The sequence below is a fragment of the Ceratotherium simum genome, chromosome 24, assembly GCF_057802395.1.
Source record: "Ceratotherium simum simum isolate JZ-2026a chromosome 24, ASM5780239v1, whole genome shotgun sequence".
Taxonomy (NCBI): domain Eukaryota; kingdom Metazoa; phylum Chordata; class Mammalia; order Perissodactyla; family Rhinocerotidae; genus Ceratotherium; species Ceratotherium simum.
Window position 1 is genome coordinate 12,504,173 of NC_141923.1, and position 17,069 is coordinate 12,521,241.

The following is a 17,069-nucleotide window of genomic DNA, read 5'->3' on the forward strand; positions in this document are numbered from 1 at the left end:
GCGTTCCTGTTCCAGTTCCAACAACTCCTCATTAGTCAGTTTCTCAGGAACCACCTCTAGTTGATCCTCAATGTCATTCTCATCCACACCCAGATTAAAGTTGTTTTCCATCACAACCATAGCCTTGTTAATTTTTGAAACCTCCTCGTCTTTGGCAAATCCTTTGAAGTCATAGACAAACCTCTCATTGTCTTCCTCAGTTGCAGCAATAGCCTGGGAGAAGGTCCTCCTTGGGTAGTAGGCCTTAAAAGCTGCTATAATTCCTTGATCCATTGGTTGGATCAAAGAGGTGGTGTGTGGAGGGAGAAACACCACTTTGATATTGGCATTAAAATCACCAATAAAAGGAGGGTGTCCAGGAGCATTATCAACAATAAGCAAAATCTTGAAAGCTATGTTATCCTCCAAACAGTATTTCTCCATTTTGTTGGCATAGCAATTCAGGAGGGCATCTTAGAAGAGAAGCTGGGTTGCCCATGACTTCTTATTCCTCCTGTAGTACACTGGCAGTGTGTGCTTATTGACATGCTTGAAGGCCCTTAGTACTCACCGTACCAGATCACAAAGGGTTTCAATTTGTAGCCCAAAACAATGCCTCTAAGCAAGATAATTATCTTGTCCTTAAAAACCTTGAAACCTGGCACTGACTTGGCCTCCTTATGGATCAAAGTCCTTTCAGGCATCCATTTCCAGAACAGGGAGGTTTCATCCACATTGAATATTTGCTCTGGCAAGTAATTTTCCTCTACAATCACCTTATCTAGAGTTTCCAAATTTCTTCAACTGCCTTCACATCAGCACTCAGACTCACCACTCACTTTCACATTATGTAATGAATAATGATTCTTGAATTGTTTAAACCACCCAGAGCTAGCAGTAAATTCAATATTGTAGTCAGGTCCAGTCTTTTCTTTCAACGTTGCAAACAAACTTTTTGCTTTGGCTGTGATTGTCATGGTCCTGAGAGGCACATGCTTCCGTGTCTGGTCTTCAATCCAGGTCATTAGAAGTTTCTCCATCTGATATAGGCCCTTCTTCAATTTTTGTTAGTCTCCTTGCCTTCCATGAAGCCGATCATTTAACAGCTCCTGTCACTTTGTTCTTCTTCAAGATCGTAGCTATGGTGGAATAAGACATGCCTGACCACCAAGCAATAACTATTACTGATTTTCCACCTTCATAGTCCTTAATCACTTTTAATTTTGTTTTCAGGTCAGTCACTCAGTGTGGCCTCTTACTGGCAACACTAGCAGTGGATTTTCTACACTGAGGGGCCATGATGAACAAAACAACACGAGACCAAATCAAGCACAAGAAAAAATGATGCAATCAAGAGATGCAGTAAACACAAAATGTGTGAGGCTACTGCCAGCATAATATGGCATACTGTTTTACAGTAAACTTTTTTTATAAGTAGAAAGAGTACACTCTAAAATAACAATAAAAAGTATAGTATAGAAAATACATAAACCAGTAAGGTAGTCATTTATTATCATTATCAAGTATTATATACTGTACATAATTGTATATGCTATACTTTTATATGACTGGCAGTGCATTGTTTGTTTACACCAGCATCACCACAAACACGTAAGCAATGCATTGTTCTACAATGTCACAATGTCACTAGGTGATAGGAATTTTTCGGCTCCGTTATATTCTTTTGGGACCACTGTTGCATATGCAGTCCGTCATGGACCAAAACATCGTTATAGTAGCACATGACTGTAACTGTCATGTTACTTTGGACTCCATTTTGTGTAATTATTTAAGTTTTATACTTTTTGCGTTTCAGACCTCTGTAAAATGATGTACCCAGTACACGCTGGTTCAACACTTTGAGATAATCTCCAACACCTATGACCTTGAGAAGACATAGGCATTAGATGGGAAGTGCCTGAGAGTTCTCGCTTCTATCCCTCCTTTTTACTCAAATGTCACCTCAATAGGTTTCCAATTGGTGCACTTTTTCTCCAGTGTGGGACATGACACCTAGGAAATGTCCTTCCTGACACTGAGGGACCAAAGGCCACTGAATCTGGAAAAACCAAACTCTTGATCAGTGATGCTTTCAGAGAAAGATCTTGATCGAAAGGGGAAAATGTGAAAATTAATAAAGGGAAACCTCATTTAAAATGGAATCAAGAGGCCATGCGGTACCACTGGAAGTCAGTTACAGGAAGGATTATCAATTACAGACCCCAACAAGAAGAATTGTCAACAGGAAAGAATCAATTACAGACCTCACCAGAAAAGATGTACATTGCGTCTCTTGGAGGAAATTAACTACCCCAGAAACTAAGCCAATGAGAACCTGTCATCACCCTGAACTCTCGCTTTCCTCCAATGGACTTTTGTTCAAAACAACCCCTCCCAATTTCCTTCTTTTTCTCTATAAAATAACATTCCGGGGCTGGCCCAGTGGGATAGCAGTTAAGTTCGCACATTCTACTTCGGCGGCCTGGAGTTTGCTGGTTCAGATCCTGGGCATGGACCTACTCACTGCTCATCAAACCATGCTGAGGCAGCATCCCACATAACAGAGCTACAACTCTACAACTATGTTACACAACTATGTACTGGGGCTTCGGGGAGAAAAAAGTAAAAAAAGAGGAAGATTGCCAACAAGTGTTAGCACAGGGCCAAGCTACCTCAAAAAATAATAGTAATAATTATAACATTCCTCTCCTGTTCTTGTTGGGCTTGTCTATGGCCTTTGCTATAGCTTACTTGTCCTGAATTGCAATTTCTCTGCTATTCCCAAATAAACTCATTTTGCTGGTAAAATAATGGCTGTTTTATTTTTTAGGTAAACAACTATTATTTTTAATGAAAATAATTTTGAGGGGAGAGAAGTCAAGATGGTGGCATAGGCAGACTCTGAACTCACCTCCTCCTACGGACACAGCCGATTTACAGCTACTCTTGGAAAAATTACCCTTGAGAGAGAACTGAAAACTGGATAAGAGGAACCCCTGCAACAAACAACAATCCTAATTGAGGTGGAAGAGGCAGAAATTACCTTCTGGAAAGAAAAAATGTCACTTTCACAAGCCGCATAGCTTCACAGCTGCCCGGGAGCAGCCCGAAGGTATGCAGCCTTCCCTGGAGGAGTGGGGGACCTGAGCTGAGGAGCGTTCCCTCTATAGGCATTTTTTGGACCCAGCACAACCGAGATGAGTGGCATAATATCTGGCTTTGCTGGCTAGTAACAACAATGGGGAATACCCCCAGAAGAGCTGGGTCACAAAGAAATTAAAGCCGCTCTTAAAGGGCCCCTGCACAAATTCACCCATTTCAGAAAGCAACCTAAAATCACCAGAAAGAAAGGTCCACAGTCTTTTGGTGAAAAGAGACTCACCTGAAAGGCTCTAGGCGGATCCCAGTGAGAGGTGAGACCTCTCCAGGGACTGGGACATTGGCGGTGGACATTGTTGTGACCTGATGTGGGCGTGATGACGGATGCTGGCAGATGCCATTGGAGTTCTCCCTGTGGCCTGCTAGCCCAGGGTCTGCCCCATCCACTAGAGCACCTACTTAACCCAGCTCAGCCAAGGAAAGCAGCCTGACTTAGGGACTGGTCCCACCCAACAACAAGCCCTCAGGCAACTTGTGGGCCTGCTAAGCAAGCTGCCCGGATTCTCTACAGCCTGGCAAGTGTGTCCACCTCTGTGGGGCAGGGCATGCATGAGGAGCAGGGGGAGGGTGTGGGGCATTGGTGGAGTGAGTGGAGCTTCTGCCTTGGAGCAACTGGGTCCACTTCAAGGGGTCAGGGCACATGCATGGGGCATGACTGTGTTGACTGTGTGTGTGGCCCTGTGGGCAGTGGGGCTTGTCAGCTGCAGAAGACTTATGCTTCTCAAACAGCCACATAGGAGATCGGCCCCACCTTCCAAAGCCTAAAACAATTGGGTGCTCCTGTGCCTGAGGCCAGCCCCAACCAGCTGCGATCCTCAGAGAGCTGACAAGAGCCTTATAGGCCAGCGGCTTATAGCAATTGTAAGCCCCTAAGCCTAACAACCAGCCACACTGGTGGGCCTACTCACTTAATAGAGAAACTGCAACAGGAATGTGCTATTAGACCTTGCAGCCAACTGTGCTGGGCCTCCCCACACCCAATAAAGAGACTGGAGGGCCCACAACTACACATAGCTAAGCGTTATGACAAGCCGGCCAGGGAGACAGCTCAGCCTCCTTGGGCACCTATGGCAAGAGCAACTGCACCACAACAGAAGGACACATGTAGCCCACATCAGGGTCACTGCTGGAACATTTGGTACTGGTGACTAGAGGGAAGCACACTGCTGGGCCTTATCAGGCATGACTTATATAAAGTCACCTCTCCAAGATCAGGAGATGTAGCTGACCTACCTAATACATTGACACAAGCAGAGGGAAAGAGGCAGAATGAGGAGGCAAAGGAATACATTCCAAGTAACAGGACAAAACCCCAGAAAAGGAACTAAATGAAACAGAAATGAGCAACCTACCTGACAGAGAGTTCAAACAAAGAGTCATAGGGATGCTCACTGATCTTGGGAGAAGAATGGATGAACTCAGTGAGAACGTCAACAAAGAAATGGAAGATATAAAAAAGAACCAATCAGGGGCCGGCCCCATGGCGTAGTGGTTAATTGCACGCACTCCGCTGCTGGTGACCTGGGTTCAGATCCTGGGCTCGCACCAATGCACTGCTTGTCAGGCCATGCTGTGGTGGCATCCCATATAAAGTGGAGGAAGATGGGCATGGATGTTAGCCCAGGGCCAGTCTTCCTCAGCAGAAAAAGAGGAGGATTGGCATGGATGTTAGCGCAGGGCTGATCTTCCTCACACACACACACAAAAAGAGCCAATCATAAATGAAGAATACAATACTGCAAGTGAAAAATTCACTAGAGGGACTTAAAAGCAGAGTAGAGGATACAGAAGAACAGATCAGCGAGCTGGACAAAAGACTACAGAAAATCACCCAAGCTGAACAGATAAGAGAAAAAAGAATTAAAAAGAGTGAGGATAGTCTAAGGGACCTCTGGGACAACATCAAGTGCACTAACATCTGTGTTATAGGTGTCCCAGAAGGAGAAGAGAGAGACAAAGGGGCAGAGAATCTATTTGAAGAAATACTAGCTGAAAACTTCCCTACCCTAAGGAAGGAAACAGACATTCAGGTACAGGAAGCACAGAGAGCACCAAACAAGATAAACCCAGAGAGGCCCATGCCAAGACACATCATAATTAAAATGTCCAGAATTAAAGATAAAGAGAGAATCCTAAAAGTGGCAAGAGAGACAACAAGTTACATACAAAGGAAACTCCATAAGGCTATCAGCTGACTTCTCAGAAGTAACCTTCCAAGCTAGAAGAGAGTGGCATGATATATTTAAAGTGCTAAAAGGAAAAAACCTACAGCCAAGAATACTCTACCCAGCAATGTTATTATTCAGAATGGAAAGAGAGATAAAGATTTTCCCAGACAAGAAAAATTAAAGGAGTTTATCACCAAGAAACTAGTCTCACAAGAAATGCTAAAGGGACTTAAGGGGGAAAGAGAAGATCACAAATAGGAAAAAATATCTATTTCCATGATAAGAGGGTAACGGATACAAACACACAAAAAAGAGGTTAGATACGATATCAAAAATATAAAACGTGGGAGGATGGAAGTAAAAGAGTAGAGCTTTCAGATAGAGGTCAAACTAAAGAGACCATCAACTTAATAGAGATTGCTATATATGTAGGTTACTATATATGAACCCCATGGTAATCACAAACCAGAAACCTATAATAAATACACAAAAAACTAAGAGAAAAGAACTCAGACATAATACTAAAGAAAGCCATCAAACCACAAGGGAAGAGAGCAAGAGAAGAAGAAAGGAACACAGAAGAACTACTAAAAACATTGAGAAAAAAAGTTTAAAAATGGCAGTAACTACATACCAATAGCTACTTTATACATCAGTGGACTAAATGCTCCAATTAAAAGGCATAGAGTGGCTGACTGGATTAAAAAACAAAACCCATATGTATGCTGCATACAAGAGACACACTTCAGACCTAAAGACACCCACAAACTGAAAGTGAAGGGATGGAAGAAGATACTCCATGCAAATGACAAAGAAAAGAAAGCTGGGGTAGCAATACTCATATCAGACAAAATAGACTTTAAAACAAAAACTGTAACAAGAGACAAAGAAGGGCACTACATAATGATCAAGGGAACAATCCAACAAGAGGATATAATGCTCGTAAATATCTATGAACCCAATATAAGAGCACCTAAATATATAAAGCAATTTTTTTTGTGTGAGGAAGATTGGCCCTGCACTAACATCTGTTGCCAATCTTCCTCTTTTTCTTTTTTTCTTCCCAAAGCCCCAGTATATAGTTGTGTATGATAGTTGTAGAGTTGTAGCTCTTCTATATGGGACGCCCCCTCACCATGGCTTGATGAGCACTTAGTAGGTCCACACCCAGGATTGGAACTGGCAAACCCCAGACCGCTGAAGCGGAGCACATGAACTTAACTGCTACGCTACCAGGCCAGCCCCGTATAAAGCAATTATTAACAGACATAAAAGGAGAAATAGACAGTAAGACAATAATAGTAGGGGACTTTAACACTCCGCTTACACCAATGAATAGATCATCCAAACAGAAGATCAATACGGAAACATTGGCCTTAAATGACACACTAGAACAGATGGTCTTTGTAGATAAACTACAGAACATTCCATCCAAAAACTGAAGAATACACATTCTTTTCAAATGCAGATGGAACATTCTCCAGGATTGATCACATATTAGGCCACAATACAAGTCTCCATAAATTTAAGAAGATTGAAATAATACCAAGGTTTTATTTTCTGACCGCAATGATATGAAACTGGAAATCAACTATAGGAAAAAAATCAGAAAAGTCACAAATATGTGGAGATTAAACAAAATGCTACTGAACGATTGGGTCAATGAAGAAATGAAAGGAGAAATCAAAAAATACCTGGAGACAAGGGGCCGGCCAGGTGGCGCAAGCGGTTAAATGCACATGTTCCACTGCAGCAGCCCAGGGTTCGCTGGTTCAGATCCCGGGCACACACCGACACACCGCTTGTCAAGCCATGCTGTGGCGGTGTCCCATATAAAGTGGAGGAAGATGGGCATGGATGTTGGTCCAGGGCCATTCTTCCTCAGCAAAAAAGAAAAAGAGGATTGGCAGATGTTAGCTCAGGGCCGATCTTCCTCACCAAAAAAAAAAAAATACTTGGAGATAAATGAAAATGAAAATACGATATGCCAGAATTTATGGTATACAGCAAAAGCAGTTCTAAGAGGGAAGTTTATAGCACTACAGGCCTATCTCAACAAACAAGAAAAATCTCAAATAAACAATCTAACAGTGCACCTAAAGGAACTGGAAAAAGAAGAATAAACAAAGCCCAAAATCAGTAGAAGGAGGGAAATAATAAAAATCAGAGCAGAAATAAATGAAATAGAGACCAAAAACATAATAGAAAAAAATTAATGAAACCAAGAGCTGGTTCTTTGAAAACATAAACAAAATTGACAAACCTTTAGCTAGACTCACCAAGAAAAAATAGAGAAGGCTCAAATAAGTAAAATCAGAAATGAAAAAGGAGAAATCACAACAGACCCCTCAGAAATACAAAAGATTATAAGAGAATACTATGAAAAGCTGTATGCCAACAAATTGGACAATCTAGAAGAAATGGATAAATTCTTAGACTCATACAACCTTCCAAAACTGAATCAAGAAGAAATAGAGAATTTGAATAGACCAATCACCAGTAAGGAGATCGAAACAGTAATCAAGAACCTCCCCCAAAATAAAAGTCCAGGGACCAGACGGCTTCCCTGGTGAAGTCTACCAAACATTCAAAGAAGACTTAATACCTATCCTTCTCAAACTCTTCCAAAAATTGAGGAGGAAGGGAAGCTTCCTAACTCATTCTATGAAGCCAACATTACCCTGATACCAAAACCAGACAAGGACAATACAAAAAAAGAAAATTACAGGCCAATATCACTGATGAACATCAATGCAAAAATCTTCAACAAAATACTAGCAAATTGCAAACAACAATACATTAAAAAGATTATACACCATGATCAGGTGGGATTTATTCCAGGGATGCTGGGATGGTTCAATGTCCGCAAGTCAATCAATGTGATACACCACGTTAATAAAATGAAGAATAAAAATCACATGATCATCTCCATAGATGCAGAGAAAGCATTTGACAAGATACAGCATCCATTTATGATAAAAACTGTGAATAAAATGGGTATACAAGGAAGTACCCCAACATAATAAAGGCCATATATGAGAAACCCATAACTAATATCATCCTCAATGGTGAAAAACTGAAAGCTATCCCTCTAAGAACAGGAACCAGACAAGGATGTCCACTGTCACCACTCCTATTTAACATAGTATTGGATGTCCTAGCCAGAGCAATCAGGCAAGAAAAAGAAATAAAAGGGATCTAAATTGGAAAGGAAGAAGTGAAACTGTCACACTTTCCAGATGACAAGATTTTAAATATAGAAAACCCTAAAGAATCCACCAAAAAACTTTTATAAATAATAATTGAATACAGTAAAGTTGCAGGATACAAAATCAACATACAAAAATCAGTTGTGTTTCTATACACTAACAACAAAACACAGAAAGAGAAATTAAGAATACAATCCCATTTACAATTGCAAGAAAAAGAATAAAATACCTAGGAATAAACTTAACCAAAGAGGTGAAAGATCTGTACACTGAAAACTATAAAACATTGCTGAAAGAAATTGAAGAAGACACAAAAAAATGGAAAGATATTCTGTGCTGTTGGATTGGAAGAAATAACATAGTTAAAATGTCCATACTTCCTAAAGCCATCTATAGATTCAGTGCAATCCCTATCAATGTTCCAACAACATTTTCCACAGAAAAAGAACAAAGAATCGTAGGGGCCAGCTGGGTGGCATAGTCGTTAAATGCGCATGCTCTGCTTTGGCGGCCTGGGGTTCACAGGTTCCAATCCCGGGCACGCACCGATGCACCGCTTGTCAAGCCATGCTGTGGCGGCATCCCATATAAAAAAGTAGAGGGAGATGGGCATGGCTGTTAGCCCAGGGCCAATCTTCCTCAGCAAAAAGAGGAGGATTGGCATCGGATGTTAGCTCAGGGCTAATCTTCTTCATACACACACACAAAAGAACAAAGAATCCTAAAATTTATATGGAACAACAAAAGACCCTGAATAGCCAAAGGAATCCTGAGAAAAAAGAACAAAGCTGGAGGTATCACACTCCCTGATTTCAAAATATACTGCAAAGCTATAGTAACCAAAACAGCATGGTACTGGCACAAAAACAGACACACAGATCAATGGAATAGAATCAAGAGCCCAGAAATAAACCCACACATCTATGGACAGCTAATTTTTGACAAAGGAGCCAAGAAAGTACAAGGGAGAAAGGAAAAGTCTCTTCAACAAATGGTGTTGGGAAAACTGTACAGCCACATGCAAAAAGATGAAAGTAGACCTTTATCTTACATCATACACAAAAATTAATTCAAAATGGATTGACTTGAATGTAAGACCTGAAACCATGAAACTTCTAGAAGAAAACATAAGAAGTAGCTCTTCAACATGGGTCTTAGCAACATATTTTCGAGTACCATGTTTGACTGGGCAAGAGAAACAATAGAAAAAATAAACAAATGGGACTACATGAAACTAAAAAGCTTCTGCACAGCAAAGAAAACCATCAACAAAATGAAAAGACAACCTAAGAATTGGGAGAAGATATTTGCAAACCATAGATCTGATAAGGGGTTAATCTCCAACATATATAAAGAACTCATACATCTCAACAAAAAAAAAACTAACAACCCAATTAAAAAATGGGCAAAAGACCTGAACAGATATTTCTCCAAAGAAGATATACAGATGGCCAACAGGCACATGAAAAGATGCTCAACATCATTAACTATCAGGGAAATGCAAATCAAAACTACAATGAGATATCACCTCACGCCCATCAGAATGGCTATAATTAACAACAGAGGAAATGACAAGTGTTGGAGAGGATGTGGAGAGAAGGGAACTCTCATACACTGCTGGTGGGAGTGCAAACTGGTGCAGCCACTATGGAAAACAGTATGGAGATTTCTCAAAAAATTAAAGATAGAACTACCATACGATCCAGCTATTCCACTGCTGGGTATTTATCCAAAGAACATGAAAACACCAATGCATAAAGATACATGCACCCCTGTGTTCATTGCAGCATTATTCACAATAGCCAAGACTTGGAAGCAACCTAAGTGCCCAGCAAGGGATGAAATGATAAAGAAGATGTGGTACATATACACAACAGAATACTACTCAGCCATAAGAAACGATGAAATCCAGCCATTTGTGACGACATGGATGGACCTTGAGGGTATTATGCTAAGCAAAATAAGTCAGAGGGAGAAGGTCAAATACCACATGATCTCACTCATAAGTAGAAGATAAAAACAACAACAAACACATAGAGACAGAGGTTGGATTGGTGGTTACCAGAGGGGAAGCGGGGAGGGAGGAGGGCAAAAGGGATGATTAGGCACATGTGTGTGGTGATGGGTTGTAACTAGTATTTGGGTGGTGAACATGATATAATCTATGCAGAAATAGAAGTATGATGATGTACACCTGAAATTTATATGATGTTATAAACCAATGTTACTGAAATAAAAAAGAAAAGAAAAGAATTTTGACATTGTGAGGCCCCTAAAAGTGTCTGGGGGACTCCTATATCCGCAGACATAGTTTGAGCACCTCTGGGTTACATATGAGTCCTGTAAGAACTGATTTAGTACAGCCTGTCCTCATTTCCTGGCCACAGATGATTGGTTTAAAGTTTGGCTCCCGACTCAAATATTGGGCCAAAGAGCCCTTCTCCAGGGATGTTATGCTGGGGACCAGCAGGCTGGAACTCAGACTCTCCTATGCGATGGATAGTCTAACTTGGGAACTGTTTTTTTCCTACCCATGGGGAAAGCCCTTCCATGGTGAGTTAATAATATAGCCAAGCTGCTGAAAGAAGCGGAGATCCGCGACAGAGGGAACATCTGACCATGTTCAAATCCCTGGTTCTCACTGTTCCTAAAGCTCAGATGCTTTCCTGTCCTTGAATTTGGGGTCACTCTTTATCTTTATGATAAATCCCACTTTTGGCTTAAACTAGTTGAAGCTGGATTTCTATCACTTGCAACCAAAAGAGTCTTAAAGAAGACTATATTAGTCAAGCCTTTTTTTCCTCAGGTTCCCCCCACCTTTTTTAATTAAAAAAAGGTAACAAAAATGCTGAAGTTAGCTAAGAAAGAGCTCAGTAAGAGACAAACCTGGCTGCACTAATTCTAATCTTGAAAAGTTTAGACTAGAATGCAGCTGATGTGAGAATCAAGCATTTTAGGTCTTTCTCTGTGACAAAAACCTTAAATTACTTTTGACAGTGTCAGTAAATCTGACTCCAAATTCAGCCACAACACAATTAAGCTCTCTGCCGCCCACCCTTACCCCAGGAGGTGGTACTTCTAGCTTCTCAAATTACCAGTACAAACAACCTGCCTGGGTTTCATTTCTCCAACTCACAAAAGACTAGCACTGTTAACTCAAACCTCTACAATTTTCAATAAAGAGTTTAGTAGGCCCTGGATTCAATACATTCTCAGTGACCTACAATGCGGGACAGGACCTTCCTGCTAAAGTTATATAAAGGGCATAATTAGAGCTATAGCCTAGAGATCAGGTTTTTTGAGCTCTACGCATACAATGAAAAGGAAAGGCACACACACCCACTTACTTCTTTTTAATGTGATTTTTATAAATGTTCGTGTTCTAAATAAACTGGTGTTAGGGTTCTAGAAAATTATATAATGTATAAAGACTGTCCTCAGTCTCAAATATCTTGAATTCTCTCCTCCCTAGAAAAACACATTTAATTGCTGTTCAAGGACCAAAGGTCTTTGAGGAATGCACTGCCTCTCTCTGGGTCTATTTGTTTCTGTCTTTACAACTGCATGACCTCAAAGACAGAGAAACTCAGATAAGCAAACAGCAAGAGCAGAAGAGTTGCAAAGGTGAGAAAAACATTCAGAGTTATGCAACTGGTAACATCAGCAACACACTTTTGAACTGAAAACACAATGGTAATATAAGATCCAACAAAAGCTGCTGTCCATTCTTACAAAGACCCTTGAGAAAGAATTGCCCTTAGGCAGTTCAAAAGATAATCTTGGTGTTCCAAGTCCACTCTTTTGCGCTTGTGCAACATTATTATATTTTTTTAAATCTATTCTTCAAAAAAATTACGTGATGAAAACAGTTTTAGTTTTCTTACGTGACTTGCTCATTTTTAAATTTGACACTCCTTTTCCTCTCCTGAACGACATTCAGAAATTCTTCAATGGATTTCTGTTATGCTGGAGTGAAAAGAGACTGGCAGTCTAAGCCAAAAGATCAAAGGTCAGACCTCAGCACTATCATTTACTAGCTGCAGAGGCTCAGACAAATAAAGTAAGTATAATAATATTTCTCTTAAAATGCTGATATGGAGATTAAATGAGATAGTATATGTATCAATTAAGATCACTTTGGATGAATGTTACAGAAAGCCTAATAATAAATGAAATTGATTGGCTCACATAATTGGAAAGGCCAGAGATAGGAATGATTTCAGGTGAGCTTGATTAAGCACCTCTAATGATGTCACCATGGACTCGATTTTTCTTTTTTTTTTTTTTTTTTGTGAGGAAGCTAAGCCCTGAGCTAACATCCATGCTAATCCTCCTCTTTTTGCTGAGGAAGACTGGCTCTGAGCTAATCCTCCTCTTTTGCTGAGGAAGACTGGCTCTGAGCTAACATCTATTGCCAATCCTCCTCCTTTTTTTCCCCCAAAGCCCCAGCAGATAGTTGTATGTCATAGTTGCACATCCTTCTAGTTGCTGTGTGTGGGACCTGGCCTCAGCATGGCGGGAGAAGCGTGCGTCGGTGCGTGCCCGGGATCCGAACCCGGGCCGCCAGTAGTGGAGCACATGCACTTAACTGCTAAGCCACTGGGCGGCCCTCGATTTTTCTTATGGTACAAGTTAGCTGTACCCTAAGATGGACTCCTCTAAGTGTAACAAGATGGTTGCCAAGAACTCCTGGGGCTACATCCTTTTTCAGTCATATTCAATAGAAGAGGAGGAGACTCTTCCAGCATCTTCTGTAGAAGAAGAAATTTTCTTTTCCAGAAGTCCTAGCAAACATTTCACCACATCCTAGCTCTTGATGGGGTTACATATCCTCCCCTGAACCAATCTTTAAAGCCAGGGGAGTAGCATTTGCTGAAATTCTTAATCAAATCAGGCAACCAGGTGTAAAACATGGGATCAAGCAAACATCTTGATTGGGAAAAGCGAGGAATTATGAGGAAGAAGGAAGACGGGAAATGGATGACAGACCATGACAACGTCTGAGAATGTGCCTTGAAGTAGGATGCTGAGTAAATTCCATCTCTAGGTTTCGTGGAGGAAACATATCCTTCCAAAGGATTAAGAATTGGCTGGTACCTTTGCCAATTAGACCTCCAGAATGTTCCGTAGATCTTAAATACTTAGGATTGTATCACCACTACTCATCCTTGCTTTTTTATCTAGTTTAGGTTTTACATATCTATAAAGCAATTGGTTTAGCTTTGCTTGTTTTTGTATTTTATAGAATTTTAAATGACTTTATTTGATGTCTCACTAAGAAAAAAATATCTATTAACTAAGTCATGACCCAGTGCTAAGAAGTCATCAATTGTAAGACAACAAATTTCAACATTGTTAAAAAATGTAAAAAAAAAAAAAAAATGTGCATCTTAAAAAGGATGAAATACAATACATGGAATTATCTTGTATGATTACTTTTGTGTCGTGCTTTTTTGGCTTAACATCATGTTGGTAATTCATCCAAGTTTTTTATAGCTCAAGTTTGTTTAATGCATGAATATACCACATTTTTTATCCACTCTATTGTTGATGGATATTTGAGTTGTCGGTTTTCGACTCACGTAAAGAATGCTGCTATGAACATTCTTGTTCATGTCTCCTGGTGCACATGGGCATAAGTTTCTCTATATACCCAATAGTGGATTTGCTGGGCCATAGGACAAGCCAATTTTCATCTTTTCTGGGTAATGCCAAATGCCAAACTGCTTTTCCAAATGCTTCTTCCTGTTTTTACTCCCACTAACAATGGAGAAAGTTCCTATTAATCTATATCCTCACCAAGGCTTGGAATTATCTCTTTTTTTGTTTTTATCCATCTGATAAGTCAGTAGTGTTATCTTATTGAACTCTAATTTGTACTTCCTTTATACTAATGTGGTTGAGCACCTTTCAACTAGTCTCATTTGGATTTCCTCATTTGTTCGGGTTTTTTGCCCATTTTCTATTTTGTTGTCTTTTTCTTCTTGAATTGTAGGAATTCCTTATGTATTCTGGATATAAGCCTTTTTTTTGGTTTTATGTTTTGCAAATATCTTTTTCCATTGTGTGGCTTATCTTTTCACTCTTCTCATTGTGTATTTTGATGAATTGAAGTTCATATTTTAAATGTAGTTGAATCCATGCATAGGGGAGGCAAAACTTGACTTCTACCCTCTTAGGGTCTTTTGCTGGACTGAGAATTAAATTAACATAAACAGATGAACAAGAGAAAGGCATACAGATTTTCACCTGTGCATGGGAGCCCCCATAGGAAAGTGAAGACCCAAAGAAGCAGTTAGAGCTGAACACTTATATACTAAGTTGGACAAAGAGTAGTAAATTGTGAAAAGGTGATGAGACAAGGGCTTGGGACAGACCAGTTAATTGTAGCAAAGTGATTATGAAGATAAGGTTTAGTTTAACAAGATTTGTTTGTATAGAGTTTCCTCATTGTTGATTCTCATCCCTGGTGATAAGAATGTTTCTTTCCTCCTGGTATAGGAAATACATATTTCACATCTTTCAAGGTACCAATTATTGTCCTGGGCACTTTGACACATGTGTTTTCATTCCTCTTCATCTTTTGACTCTAGGAGATTCAGAAAACATTGGAAATAGTACCATTATATGCAAAGCATAGGAGGAAATGGAATTTTCCTTTTTCTCCATAATTTCAAAAACTCAGCTTTCATATTGTATTTCCAGAAAGATGAGCCTAGGGCGGACTCCTCTAAGTGTAGCAAGGGAGGGGCTTTGGTGGAGGGTTATGTATGGCAGGAAAAGGAAGGAACAGATTGGAGTAACGGAAAATGGAATACACAGTTAACGTAGAAAATGACTCAGGTTTTCAGCTTAAGTGATGAAGTGGATGGGATGCCATTCACTGATGGATGGAGCAGGGAGAGCCATAGAACACAAATTCAGGACTCTAACTGAGGTAACAGAAACCCACTGTTTTTACCCACTTGCAACTAGTTTAAGATAAAAAAGGGGAGTCAGGGGGGCCGGCCCAGTGGCGCAAGCGGTTGAGTGCATGCTCTGCTGCGGTGACCCAGGGTTCGCCGGTTCAGATCCCGGGCGCGCACCAACACACTGCTTGGCAAGCCATGCTGTGGCGGCCTCCCATATAAAGTGGAGGAAGATGGGCACAGATGTTAGCCCAGGGCCAGTCCTCCTCAGCAAAAAGACGAGGATTGGCAGATGTTAGCACAGGGCTGATCTCCTCACAAAAAAAAAAGGGGGGGGGAGTTAGGGCAATTTAATGGCTCATAAAAACGAAAGACCGGGGATGGATTGGTTTAGGGCACAGCTATGCCCAGGAAGGCAAATGACATCATCCCTTCCCTTTCTCTCAATTTCTGTTTCTTTCTGCTGTGGTCTTCATTTTCTCCTATTGCTCATGGTTTTCTCCTCATAGCTAAGGAAGACCATTTACATTGTCCTTTAAGGTCATAATCCCAGAGAAATAGATTAAGAGGAAACATCTCCTAGGATAGACTGGCAGAAATTTCCAGAAAAGTTCTGATTGGCCTGGTTTGTGTCACATGCCCACCCAGATCTGCCTGACTCAGAACTCATACTCTTCACCACTACTGACTACTATCTTAGCACTAGCCTTTTTTTTCAGTCTGTCTTCCTAGATTCTAAACTCCTCAAGGGCAAAGAATCATTTATTTTTTACCCTGACCATCTAGCACTGTGCTTGGCACATGGTATTGGATGCTTTAAAAAATGTGTGTTGGACTGAACTGAAATAGATCTAAACTCGGACGTGTAAACTGAGTTAACTCAGTATCTCGAAAGCACAGCTAAGTAGTATAACAAGAAAACACAAGATGGATGAATTAAAGGGTGGAAAAACTGTGGAACACTTACGCATGGTTTCTGTGAAGGCAAACTAGTACCCAACTAGTCTACAAGAGTTCTCTGAATGTGCAGATAGACAAAAGGACAAAGTGGGACCAACAGATCTTATTTGGCTTTTCAAAAAGCCTTTGATAGATTTCCACATCAAAGGCTTTAGAAAAATGGCGTTACTCTAGAATTTTAGAATGCTATTTTGTTGGTATTTTTTTAATTTTGTTTTCCAAATTGTGTCTAGGAACCAGAACCAAAGTCAAGCAATGAAGGTTAGGAATAAATGAGAAAGTGTAAATAGTGGGGACTGATCTTATTTAACATTTAATAAACTATCAAGAGGTGGTATGGACAATGGAATGTTTAGTTTGCATATAACAGCTCTTTTAGTTAATGCAATATTTAACTGATGAAGACAAAGGCAAAATAATGGAAAATAACGATAGGTGGCTTGAGTTTAGATAAAATTCAATTATGCATTTAGGGGAAGTATAACAGTATAGGAGAATAGGAGGTGGGCACCCAGAGCCAATTCTTTGCTCCAACTAGATGGGCCTATTTCTCTTGTACTTCCTCACTTTTCCATGCAGTTCATGTCTACTGTCCACACCTGTGTGCTCAGCTGAAGAGAACCTTACCAGCTAGAGGAGACCCTTTTTCAGACAAGGGAATACTATAATCTCTGCTACAATCTCCA